Raw genomic sequence first — 12,215 nt, 5'->3', positions numbered from 1 at the left:
AAAAAAAAAAAAAAAAAGATATTACAGAGACAAAGATATGAAGAGTTATAAGAAGATTCAGTATCATAAAGGAGGCAATTAGTCCCAAACTGATTAGTATGGTCAAGGAAGTTCAAATCAAAATCACAAGACTTTTATATGAAACTTGACAAGATACTTCAAAAATTTACATAGAAGAACAAATAGTTGAGAATAGCAAAGACTCTCTCAACTCTCTTCCCCTATCTAGCTTGGCGAAACCACAAGCTCAGTTAAATCCAAACCTGCTTTCTCTATTCTTGCACCATCATAACTTAAAGTGGCTGAAGAAAAGCATACAGCTCTGCCGCCCAATCTGAATTTGTATTCCTCCTCACTAATCTCAAATGTACCCTAACTCGATATGTCAGTCATTATGTATGTGTATATGATTTTATTGGAAATCTCTCTGAGAACATATTTAGGGAGTCGTGAGCCCTGTAGGGTCTTAGCTTGTAGATTATGATTCAAGCATGGCATTCCTGCCTGTTGTCTTTATAGGGTCATACTGATTCTCCAAATCTTTACAAACAGTTCATAATCACTTTCCATATTTAGATCAAAACCTCTCCAAAGCAGTAACCCATCTTGTCCTATTCCATTCTCAAGTTTCACCAAGCTTAGTTATCAATTTTACTTTCATCTCTTTTACCACTTCCAAGCAGAGCTCTGCTGTTATAGCCAGTACGAGTGACCACCACCTAGGAGAAGAGAAGCATTCAAGTGAGCAATGTTATTACAAATAATAACAACTTGGAAGGGAAAATATTATGTCGATTTGGAGCTAGAATGCTCTCAAAAAATTTTTTATTCACAAACAGTTTCCAAATGTAAAGCTTGTGAGAAAGGTGGCATTTGCCAAAGGTAAGCCCTAAAGAAATGACTAGAGAGGTAAACGGCAACCAGACCAGTTCAGACACACTTCATTCTGTGGCCTCACAAATGAACTGCATCGGCAGATTTGTCATTCCTGTTAAGTGTGCCCCCAGAATATTTTCTAAAACATGTTAAACAATTTGACAATCACTGTTTTGAAGAATCGCCTTCACTCTGAGATAGTGAAGGTAGGGGTTAGAAGCATAGATTCTAGAGCCAAACGTCTTAGGTTTAAATCCTGACAGTCCCACTTACTAGGTTTGTGATTTTGAACAATTATTTTCTCTGTGCCTCATTCCTCATCTGTAAAATAGGGATAATAATCGTGGCCACCTCAAAGACTGGTTTCAAGGATTAGTTGAGTAATCATAAAATACTTATAAGAGCACACGGAAGTACACTACGCAGTTTAGTTTTTATTCATAAACATTATGTAGGATATTTTATGCAGTGAAATAAGAATTTCAGACAGTACAAGTCCTGGGAAGTTCTGAGAAGATGCTGCTATATTTAGAAGGAAGGAAGGATGTAAGGAAGGAAAGATGGATGGAAGACTGCTAACATTTGTTCTGCTGGAAAATCTCACCTAAAAAGACAGTATCTCTTTTGCTTTTCTCAAATAGCTTCTACTAATACCATGCTGAGCTCATAGATAAGAAAAGTATTGAGAAGAAATAACATCCGTGAAGTTCATTTAGCACCATTATGACATATAAGTACTTTAGAGCCATATTCCTTATGTATTAAAATTTGGTATTGTTACTTAGGCAATACTTGTCTTTCTTAGTGGCATTCACCCCCACCTTCTTCAAAACAGAGACGGAAGGAAGGATCTGGTATGAGCTACACATTACTCTGTGCTGTTATAATTGGTGATTAGGCAGTGGTCCTTGTTCCTGACTAGGAGACATCCAGGAGGTAACCAGAGGTGATAATATAAGCATCAGCTAGTGTGAGAATAGCACATAGTAGCCAACGTAAATTAACCCAGGGAAACTTTAAATAAAAATAGGATAAGCAGGGGAGTTCCCTGGTGGCCTAGTGGTTAGGATTCTGGGGTTTCACTGCCATGGCCTAGGTTCAATCCCTGGTCAGAAAACTGAGATTCCGCAAGCCGCATGGTGCGGCCAAAAAAAAAAAAATTAGGATAAGCAGTCCTCCAGGTCTCAGGAGAGTATGCTACCCATACTCTGGGTTGTTTCCTGCCAAAACGAAAAGAGATCATCAGCACTGGGTACCTATCTGAACCAAAGGTGGCCTCAGGGCCATGAAAATTAAAAGCTAGTTGACCAAGACTGCTTTGGTAGGCACTTTGGGGGATATTAGGCTGGTCCACACCCCTTTGCTTTAACTTCCCTACACAGGGCTTAATCCCTGGCATCTATGTTTGTATTGTTTCCCTGCTCGCCTGTCCAGAGCTGATCAACCAAGGATGCACACGTGACCCTAGTCAGGCCAAACAGCACCTCAATCTCTCTGTCTCTGTCTCTCTGTCTGTCTCTAAGAATTAGCCCTGAGACATAAGAAGCTGGGCTGGTCATCTGAACTGAGGATGAGTATACTCAGGAGCAAGGGGGTAGCTATGTTTGGCCTTATGCAGCCAAAGCAAACAAGTCAATTTGGAAAGAGAGAAAGAGAGAGGACTGAAGCCAACGAGCACAGTAAGTCAGACAAAAATTGACTGCTTGTGTTCTTGATGGATTCCCAACTCCTGGTTCTAATCCTTCCTGAAACCTGGGGTACTATCTGCCTTCCTTGAGATACTCCATTCTTTAAAGAAATTTCTTTTTGTTGTTGTTTACACTGGTATGAAATAAATTTCTGTTACTTGCAAACAAAAGAGCGTTGATGGATGTAGCTACAGACATTATTGTATTATCTATAGTATTAAAATCTTTTTTGATGATCGTTATCTGTAAAAGGCAGTTAGGAGTGAGACTTCACTGGTTATCCTTTTTATGTAGCTTTGACCTTCAAACTGTGTAATTGTATTACCTATTCAAAAATATTTAATTTAAAATTATTGTTGAAATAAGCTCTGCATATAGTGATAGTATTTTCCACATCAAAATTCAGGACACCTCATTTAATACAGAGTGAAAAAGCAGATCAGAATTTTAAAACTCAGGCCCATGCACCTTAGCTAGAAGTTTTTTTTACAGTGGAGGATCATAGGGTATGCAATAAGATATATATTTCCTATGTTTAAGCAGGAATGACTGACAGTATGGCTTGGTATCCAGAGAGTAACTCAACCCCCTCAGTGGACTTCTTTGGGATGCTATGAGATCTCCTGACCTAGGAAAAAGGCACAAATGCAAAACATACTATCATAAATGGTTCATGCACCCTTTGAAGCCCATCCATGGCTGCCAATATATGACAACTTACAGGAGGTAAATTTACATACCTGAAATGACTAAATAATCATACGGTGGTATTAAACATCTTAGTAGAATTTGGGGACATAGAAGATATAGAAATAGAGCACACTATAGAAAAGAGCAATGCCTACGTGGGAAACATAAGGACACAGGACTAGTTGGAGCAAGAGTTTGCATTAGCAAATTGAATAGGGACAGCACATAACACAGAGTCTGCGATTTGGGTACTCAATTAATAGCAATTATTATTGTTGTTAGGAAATAATAATAATAATAATTATTATTAGGAAAGCAAGATAAGGTCACATAGGTAAGGGGAGACCATATTCTAGAGGACCTGGAATGTCAGAGCAGCTAAGGCTTTACAAGTCATTGTATGTTTGCGCTGGAAAAGAACTTGATTCAACAAAACTATGTGGAACATGAAAAGAATAACTTGGAGAAAGTGAAGGGAAAATGGGTAGTAAGAGTATTTCATTGGGTTTTTTGTAGTACTAAAGATGAAAAGAACTTAAACAAGGGTGGTAGAGTGGAAATAAATAATATATTTGAGGGACTTAAAAAAAATGGAGAGACCTCAGGGACTCATTAGCGATATACAGGGGATAAAGGAGAGGGGAAAGTCAGGGAAGATATTTTTTTGATTTATTGTATTTTTATTATTTACTTATTATTAAATATTACTAAATTGATTTTCTATTTTATGGAATCTACAAGTGTTGCACTATGGGAATGTGTGTTCTGGGTAAAGGGTATAAACATTCTTGATGAAGCCGCCCACAGCTCACACCAAAACGAAGCTGAGATATGACGTGGGAGGGAATCAGGGGTTTCTCTTCAGCCATGAACAGCTTTTAACTGACTGTGTAGGTGGTGATAATGTTAAATGCACCACTCAAAATCACAGATTCTTTTTTACTCCTAAGGGATTACTATGGTATACATGCCAGCTACCAGCCACTTTCAGCTGGCATGCATTTCACAGCTTTGCTGTTTGGAGGAAATTTTAGCTGAAGTTCTCCTAGTAGAATCCACAATGTTCTCTTATTGGGTTAAGCACGATTCATGGTAGTTGGAGGTTTTCTTTCTCTCTGGATGATCACATTGGACACAGCTGCAGGAGCTCAGCCAGGAGAACAGGGAAAATAAAGTGGTGCTTCTTGGTTGCTAAGAAAAATGGGGGAAAAAATCCCACAGAAAGGACAGAAAGCTTTAGAAATCATCTCTAAGTCAAAATGTACTTCAATCATAAGGTAGATCAGTTAGTTGTCCTTGGCACACCGCAGAGTCAAAAATGCAATGCTGGTCTTAAGTTTTGGCTTTCAGAAGGTAGTGCCATACATAAGGGATGTGGGACAGAGTCAGAAAACAAGGCTTCTGGGCTTCCTTGGTGGTGCAGTGGTTAAGAATCCACCTGCCAATGCAGGGAACAAGGGTTCGAGCCCTGGTCCGGGAAGATCCCACATGCCACGGAGCAACTAAGCCTGTGCGCCACAACTACTGAGCCTGCGCTCTAGAGCTTGCGAGACACAACTACTGAGCCTGCGTGTCACAACTACTGAAACCCGTGCGCCTAGAGCCCATGTTCTGCAACAAAAGAAGCCATCACAATGAGAACCCTGCGCACCGCAATGAAGAGTAGCACCCGCTCGCCACAACTAGAGAAAGCCCGTGCACAGCAATGAAGACCCAATGCAGCCAAAAAAAAAAGAAAAAAAGAAAACAAGGCTTCTGATACCAGATTTCTCTCTAACTACGGAGAGGACCTTGAGCAAGTCAATTAATCTCTTGTTATTCAGCCTGCAGCAAGGTATCATTTCAGGAATAAATGAAATTTTGTTTTCAAAGCTCTTTGTAAATGTAAAGCACGAGGGAAAAATAAGGTATTTTTGGCATTTTTTACTTTTGTTTTACCTGTGTTGATCCTGACTCCCTGAGAATAAGATCTATGATTTAGACTTAATCAGTTTTTTTCTTTTTTAAAAAATAACTTCATACATATAGTAAAAATTTAATTATTACTTTTCAATTAAAGATGCCAGAAAGGAGAAAACTCTCCTGGAATGTAGTTGGCTAATCAGTAGGAGATACAGCCAGCAAATGGTGTTACTGAACCAAATTTGGGTCCACCAGCCCAAAGCACAATAAAGCCAATCTACTGACATCAGATTATGGTGAAGGAAAGTACAGTGTTTATTGCAAGACCAAGCAAGGCACATGGGTAGCTACTGCTCAAAACTGCCGAATGGCTCTCAGGGAAGGATTTTTAAAGGCAAGGTGAGGAAGAGGGTCGAGGGCTGCCTGATCAGCTTGTGGACATTCTTCTGATTGGTTGATGGTGAGGTAACAGGGTGATGTTACAGGGGTCAGTGTTATCAATCCTCAGGCTCCAGCATCTGGGGGCTACATGCTCATGGTCATCACGCAGTTAGCTTCTTCTATCTGGTGGGAGATTTAGTATCTGCAAAACAACTCAAGGATATGGCTCAGGATGTTATTTATAGCCCCTGAGGAGGAACTAAAGGTCCTTGACTTTGTTTTATGGCTAAACTATTATTATTTTGTCTTGCTTGACTGTTTTCCTTTGTTTCTGCAGGTGTTTTGGGGGGTTTTTTGTTTGTTCTTTTCACTCCTCTGATTAAATTTGCTCTTTGGAATTCAGGGAAGGCCTAGGAGGCTAAAGCTTTTTTACAAACTAGGGGACACAGGGGGTCTGTCCCTGGGAAGGCCCCGCAGGGTCTTGCTCTGTTTCAGTGAGTGTCTGGCTATGTTACTATTGCAGTAGTAGGAAGAAGAGAGAAGGTGGGGAGTAAGGAGAAGAAAAATATCTACTTGAATTTCTAACAATCTCATGAAAAACACATGAAATTTAGTTTTTCATATTTGGTTATTTTTCTTTTATTACAAAACGACAGTTCAATGTCCTGGACTCCAAAAGAAATAGGTACAGGGCAATAAAATCAATAATAGTATCCTGCTCATTATTATTTTACCATTTTAATGTTTTCTACCTTTGGGGATTTGGGGTTGTTTTTTTTGAAGTTTTATAGTTTTTCTTATCTTTTTAATTACAATTATAGCACATGGTTATGTTTCAGTAGTACTTATTTTTCAAGTACCATGATCTCTTAAGCGATGTCTGCTGAATTTTCAGTGTCAGTGGAAGTCATGGATAATTTCTGCATTTCTTTCCCATACTCATTTATTCCTTCATTTAACAAATATATCTGAAGGGCCTACTCCATGCTGGGCCCTACGTTACACAGTGGTTATGGAGTGGGAAGCAAAATAGGCATAGTCCCTGCCCTCATACAGTTTACAGTCTAGTGGTGGACTTCTTGTTGGCCCCCAGTATCCATTATCCCCTTCTTCTTGAGAAATAGACCCCCAATTTGTTATGCTGAAGAATTTTAAGTAAATAGCACTCATCATTCTTCCCCTAAATTTTAATATGCATCCTTTAAATTGAGAACATTTTCCTACATAGCCAAAATAACATAATCACAGCTGATTATTAATAATTCCTTAACAGTATATCATATCTTAATACCCACCCATATTGACATTTCTCCAGTTGTCTACACAATGCCATTTATAGCTGGTTAGTCCAAACCAGGATCCAATTGAGGACCACACAGCACATCTAGTTGTTATGTTCCCTCAGTCTTCTTAAAATAAATTAGTCCGTATATTCATGATACTGAAATATTAAAGAGACAGAGACAGAGACAATTGTTCCAATTCCTCAATCTATCTGATTGCTTCCCCAGGGTATCATTTAGTTCATTTCTCTTTTCCTTGTAATTCCTATAAAACTGGAAGTTATAACAAAAGGTCCAATTAGACTCAAACATTTTTGGCAAGATTACATCACAGGTGGTACTGTGTACTTCAGTCACATCAAGAGGCACAGCATATTTGACTACGGTACTGCGTTAAACTGATGATGGCCTGACTCCTCCACTATAAAGCTACTTTTTTCTCCTCATGGACAAAAAGAAATCTGTGTAGAGTTTTGGAGGGCACTTTATGGAGGTCCTTTTCTCATCAGCCATTTACCTAAAATAGTTTTAACACCAATTGCTAATCTTTGCTTGAACCAACATTAAAGAACTCACGACTTTTAACTGTGTTTATGACCTCCCCCACCTTGCAAAAAGACCACATTTACCTTCCTGATTCCTGATGGAGGAAATAAAAGCATGATGGCTGGAGCTTGAGCAACCACTTTGAACTGTGAGGTGGAAGCCACATGATGAATTCGGTGGAGCAGCTAGAGAGAAGGAACCTAGATCTCTTAGGATCATAGAGCTATCATACTAACCTTGACCTACCTATCTCTAAACTTTGTTTATATGAGAGAAAAATGAACCACTATCTTTTCCAGCCACTGTATTTTGGTTGGCAGTTGAACCAAATCTTAACTGATGCAACAAAGAAGATAATAAAGAAAATACATATATATTTACAATTTTGGGTAAGTGCTACTTAAAAACTAGAGTAGGAGAATAGAAGATAGTGGGCTACTTAGATCAGGCGATGAGGAAAGGCCACTCCAAGGAGGTTAGAGTTAAGCTAAGAATGGAATGCTGAGAAGGAGCAAACCATGTGTGATGGTAGGGAGTCTCATAAGGAGAGGAAACTGCATGTGAAAAGGGATGAGGGGGGAAAGGGCTTGCACGACATGCTCAAGGAATTAAAAGGAGGCCATGTAGCTAGAGCTTAATGGCACCAGATGGGGTGGGACAGGTTAGTAGATGCCACATTATTCTGGATTAGTAGGCCATGGTAATGAGCTGAATTTCTTTTTCAGATGTTATGGTAAGAGTTGTAAGCAGGAGAATAAAATTGATTTATGTTGTTAGAAATTATTCTGACTGCTCTGTGGGGAACAGACAGAGGGTGTCAAAAGTGAAAACACCTGGAAATTCCCTGGTGGTCCAGTGGTTAAGACTCGGCACTTTCACTGCCTGGGCCCAGGTTCGATCCCTGGTCAGGGAACTAAGATCCCGGAAGCCTCATGGCGCAGCCAAAAAAAAAAAAAAAAGTGAAACCACCATCACCAGAAAAGAGCCTATTTTGGAGGTCTGGGCAAGAAAAGCTAGTGGCTTGGGCTACTGTTGCACTGAGATGGGGAAGGAGAGAACAAATAAGAGATGGTTATGAGGGGGAAATGACAGAACTCCCTGATGGATGGAATGTAAGAAGAGGACGGAATCCGAAATAAAGCTTGGGATTCTGGCTTAAGCAACGGGTAAGTGGGTGAGCCTTTTTCTGAAGTGAGGAAGACTGGAAGAGGAACAGGTGGGAAGTGGGGAGAGGAGAGAAGTACATTAGAAAGGGGTGGGAAGTCAGGATTCCATTTTAGAACTTTTGAGCTCCAGATGTTGAAGCAGAGGTGTCAAGTAGGCAATTTAATATAAACGCCTAGAGCATGAGAGCAATGTATGGTTTCCAGTGTTTTTAAAAATTCCCCATCCATAAATTACCACAGGTGATACTTTATTTTAAAAATATACTTTGGTCACTCAGTATTTAATCAAAAGAAAGAAACCATACTAATAAACCTATTTCCAGTAATATTAACTTATTAATAATTGTAGTTTCAAGCAGTGAATAACCAGAACCATGTTTATGTTTAGAAACAGGTGATAATGTCAGATTGTTCTAAATGTTAAGTTTGTTTGTTAGTTTGTTGTAAGTTGTAAGTTAAGTTTGTTAAGTTTATTCTAAATGTTGTAGTTTGTTTAAAGATTAATCCAAAAAAATAATTTGCTAAAAATTACTATTGAGTGTAATTTTGGTAAAAAAGGTTAACACAAAAGTTCCTAAATCATCAAAGAATAAATTGGAATATTTTATTTGGTATATTCTATCATTTGGTAAAATATACCAAATAAAATGAATGGATATGTCCACTAAAAGACGTGTAAAGAATGCTCATGAAAGCTTTATTCATAACATCTAAAACTTTAAAAATAAAAAACCAAATGTCTATCAACAGTAGAATGGATAAATTCATGCAATGGAAGACTATAGAGCAATAAAAAGGAACAAACTACTACTACACACAATAATGTGGATTGATCTCAGAGAACTGATGTTGAGCAAAAGAAATCAGGCACTCACACACCAAAAACATACAGTATGATTCTATTTATATGAAGTTTAAGAACAGACAAAATCAAACTATGTTGATAAAAATCAGAATAATGGTGGCTGGGTTGGGGTGGTATTGGCTGGGAACTGCTGGGGAGCAAAATTTGCCACCCCAAAAGGTCTCTCTGGTATGTGGATTATTTTGAGCTGAAAACAATCAAGGCCCAAAAGACTCAGGAAGGAAACTTTGACCTCCCCCCTAACTGCCTAAAGAATGTAGATGGAGGAGCTGTTCCAGGACGGGAGCGATCAGCATAGAAAACTATAATATGAACTAGGTGTATAGACAGGGAAGAACCTAGCAAAGTCTGTTTGTTAAAGTTCCTCTCTGTGTCCCATTGTCTCTGTATGGCCCAGCAAACATTTATTTACCAAACTTTTGCTTTTCTATCTCCCTATAAATTGCATTCCACCCCCCTGAAGTCCCAAACCACTACTCCCTGTTGTTATTATTAACAACATTAACAACATTCTCTTTTGTCTTTAGCTGAAGATGGTATTTAAGATGAGGGCTGCAGCCATTTTGAAGAGTTACTCAGTTTTTCTGGGTCTCTCCCATGTTAACATGTTATTAAACTTCTGTGTGATTTTCTCCTGTTAATATGTCTCATGTCAATTTAATTCTTAGACCAGTCAGAAGAACCTAGAAGGATAGAGGAAAATTTCTTCCTTCCCAAAAAAACAACTTGGTGGAGTCTTCTAGAATGCTGGGAATATTCTATACTTCGATCTAGGTGGCAGTTACACAGGTATACATACACATGTAGAAATTAATGTACATGCACATGTATATACACATGCAGAAAATAAACTTTAAGATTAGTGCATTTTACCATATGGATATTATTATTGTCAATATTTTTTAAATTCAGTAGTCAATTATTGTACATCCTCCAATAGATTAACAGAACTTTAAAAAAGGAATAGAACTACATATATGAATCAAATGAAATGATATCCAAACATATTAAGCAAGAAAAGCAATTTGCAGAGTAGTTTGTTTAGTATGATTCCACTTGTGTGTATGTTTTAGCAGATATATGTATGATTGTGTATCCATGGACAATTCGTAAAAGGATATACAGGAAATTGTTGGCAGTAGTTATCTCAGAATGCTGGGGTATGGGACTAGGAGTTGGGGTTTCTACATAGGCTGCTTTTTATTCAGTCTATACTTTTTCATACTTTTTATATAATTTTAAACCTAATTTAAAAGATTTCATTAATCTTCTGTGTTTTCAAAATTGCATTAAGTTGAGCCACATGAAGTTGTCATTTTTATGTCAAAAAAGGAGAGAATATTGACAGTTTCTCATAGTTAAATCTAATACAATGGACAGATATAAAGAGGTTATAAAAAACATTCATTTAGATATTACTAATTCAGAATTTGAAATAATCTGCATGTCAGCATAAAGAGCATAACTCAAACCCAGTATGATTTGAAAATATATTTGAGTTTAATATTGGTCACCTGAAGGTAATTTAATAACCCCTTTTTCAAACTGATGATAATTTGAATTGTTCACATGCTAATAATTTCTAACAGTTTCTGAACCTATATGGTAGTATTTCAAAAATATGATGAAATTTAAAATTGGAAAATCTGAGGTCAGATCTCATTCTTTTACTGGCTCTCTGACCTAAGATAAGCTGCCTGATTGCTCTGGACCTCTTTTCTTTTCTTTTCTTTTCTTTTTAATAACATGGAGAAAACAATCCCTGACCTATAAGATTACTCAAAAGATTAATTCGTTGATGCATATAAAAGCACTTTGGAAAGTACAAAATACTATCCATATGTAATCATTATTGTTTTAAATGAGGAAAGGAAGTAGCCCATATTTGCTTCGAAGAGATCGTTTGCAGTGCCCATACTGCAATTTATGGTATTCTAGATCAGTGGTTCCCAAATCATTGTTCTCAGGACCCCTTTACACTCTTTGTGATGTGGATTTTAGCTATTAACATTCACTGCAATATAAATTAAAACAGAAAGTTTTTACATACCTATTTTAAAATAATATTAATAGGGGCTCGTGCGCGGGAGTCCATGTGGGCGCCGGCGCGGCAGGGAGCAGAGCGGGGTTGCCATGGCGGAGCTGCAGCGGCTCCGGGCGCAGGAGGCGGTGGACTCTATGATGAAGAGTCTGGAGAGAGAGAACATCTGGAAGATGCAGGGCCTCATGTTCCGGCGCAGCGCCGGCTGTTGTGAGGACAGCCAGGCGTCCATGCAGCAAGTGCACCCGTGCACTGAGCGCTGCCATGCACCTCTGGCTCCAGCCCAGGCCCTGGTGACCAGCGAGCTGGAGAGGTTCCAGGACAGCCTGGCCCGGTGCACTATGCATGGCAACGACAAAGCCAAAGATTCAATCGATGCGGGGAGTAAAGAGCTTCAGGTGAAGCGGCAGCTGGAGAGCTGTGGGACCTAGAGTGTGGATGAGCACATGAACCTCATCCCAACCATGACCAAGAAGATGAAGGAGTCTCTCTCATCCACCGGGAAATAGATGTCTGCTATTGGCCATCGGGGCTGAAGGCAGGAATCTGTTTAAAAAGAGGAATGGGGATTTGGGTTTTCTAAGGAAAGTTTATGAATGAGGAAATTAAGGATGGCAGCAAGTTTAAGGCCTATGTCACTTGCCTCTGGACACTGGTTCCTTTGTGTTTGAATCCTAGAAAGTGAAAAAAACTGGTGCTAAAATTTGGGTCATAGATAGCACAGGAGAGTTTTTATGAGCCTGAATTTCACGTGGCAAGTGCTTATCCTGGCAACAG

General features: G+C 38.8%; 1 pseudogene across 1 annotated transcript; it reads left to right on the top strand.

Moving 5' to 3' along the window:
• Positions 1-11,983, top strand: LOC309612467 (protein FAM136A pseudogene; annotated as a pseudogene). Its single transcript has one exon. The product of its transcript is annotated as a protein FAM136A pseudogene (transcript).
• Positions 11,984-12,215: the final 232 nt, after the last annotated feature.

The sequence above is a fragment of the Balaenoptera borealis genome (assembly GCF_965194805.1).
Source record: "Balaenoptera borealis genome assembly, chromosome: 15".
Taxonomy (NCBI): Eukaryota; Metazoa; Chordata; class Mammalia; order Artiodactyla; family Balaenopteridae; genus Balaenoptera; species Balaenoptera borealis.
Note: the sequence above shows the minus strand (reverse complement) of the source record. Positions and strands in the feature narration are given on the sequence as shown.